Source organism: Rhagoletis pomonella, unplaced genomic scaffold (assembly GCF_013731165.1).
Source record: "Rhagoletis pomonella isolate Grant_MI unplaced genomic scaffold, Rhpom_1.0 Rhpom_scaffold_00893, whole genome shotgun sequence".
NCBI classification, from domain to species: domain Eukaryota; kingdom Metazoa; phylum Arthropoda; class Insecta; order Diptera; family Tephritidae; genus Rhagoletis; species Rhagoletis pomonella.
The window spans coordinates 15,362-17,338 of NW_023459447.1; positions in this window are offsets into that span (position 1 = coordinate 15,362).

The window sequence follows — 1,977 nt, forward strand, 5'->3', positions numbered from 1 at the left end:
TTTTTTCTTTATTGTAGCAGTCTGATTTTGCTAAGCGCTATGATAAATAGGCGACATAAGTTACTGGTTTTAAAGTTATGGGCTTTTCAGGTATTAGTTGATGGTTTGCTAATTTAGATCTTCTTACTAATGTTGTTATTATGTGCTCCGGAAAATCATTATTTTTTAATAATATTTTTATTTCATTCTCCATCTCTTTATGGTACGTTTCATCTGATATTTGTAGCATTCGTCGTATACAGCTCATTGCTGTATTCATTATCATCGTCTTGGGGTGTTTAGAATAGAAGTTGATAATTCCTACCGACGATGTTGGCTTCTTGTACCACTTTAACTTTAATTGGTTTCCCCTTTTGATTATAATGGAGTCAAGATATACTAATTTTCCGTCCTCTCCTAGTTCTATTGTGAATTTAATATTTCTGTCAAAAGAATTTAGTGCGCCAAGTATGTTTTGTATTTCATTTTCGTGTATTATAGCAAATAAGTCATCAACATATTTTGTAAGTAATCTCGGTGTTCATCGTAATTTCTTGATCGTGCTATCCAAAAGTTTTTCCATTATTATATCTGCGATGACTGGGGAGGCAGGGGATCCCATCGGCATACCTTTTAATTTTGTGTATATCGTGTCCTTAAATTTGTCGAAGGGTCCAAAGCTTGCACTACCCGTCGAGAATAAGAAATTTCCTATTTTTCAATATATTGCTGAAGGAGAGGACATGATACAGACACTAAAAGACAAAGAACAATAAGAGGAAGCGCGTACCAAATTCTCGTTATTAACAAAAGACCACACAGCAACAAATAGGCAAAGTGCATTGGATTGTGCAATATTAGACACAATGGAGCGAACACGAACATTTCTTAAGAAAACTTACTGACTTAACAACTTACAGAATTCAAAGGCAGGATCCCACATCTAGATTACAAAATAAAAACAACAGTTTAGTGGATAAACTTTTAAAATGGGACTGGTTTCAAAGGCCGAAAGGAACAAACTCACCTCAAACACGGCGTTACCCCCAAGAATTTATGGACTCCCAAAAATACATAAAGAGGGAACACCACTAAGACCGATATGTTCATCCATTGGATCACCGTCTTACAATCTATGTAAATATATTGTAGAAATATTAAAAAACGTAACGGCGAACTCGGAATACAATATAAAGAATACATTGGATTTCAAGGAAAGGATAAACAAAACTTATATTTGTAACGATGAAAAACTAGTTTCTGTTGACGTGGTCTCACTTTTTCCGAGCATACCATAACAACTAGCACTTGACGTAATACGAGAAAAATGGACAATAATAAAAGAGCACACAAAGATACCGCAACAAATATTCATGGAAATGGTAAAATTTTGTATACAAGTAAATAGGTATTTCAAAATTTAAGGACACGATATACACAAAATTAAAAGGTATGCCGATGGGATCCCCTGCCTCCCCAGTCATCGCAGATATAATAATGGAAGAACTTTTGGATAGCACGATCAAGAGATTACGATGAACACCGAGATTACTTACAAAATATGTTGATGACTTATTTGCTATAATACACGAAAATGAAATACAAAACATACTTGGCGCACTAAATTCTTTTGACAGAAAGAGGAAACCAATTAAAGTTAAAGTGGTACAAGAAGCCAACATCGTTGGTAGGAATTATCAACTTATATTCTAAACACCCCAATACGATGATAATAAATACAGCAATGAGCTGTATGCGACGAATGCTACAAATATAAGATGAAACGTACCATAAAGAGATGGAGAATGAATTAAAAATATTATTAAAAATTATGATTTTCCGAGGCACATAATAAAAACATTTGTAAGAAGATCTAAATTAGCAAACCATCAACGAATACCTGAAAAACCTATAACTTTAAAATCAGTAACTTATGTCCCCCATTTATCAAAGCGCTTAGCAAAATCAGACTGCTACAATAAAGAAAAAATAAAAATA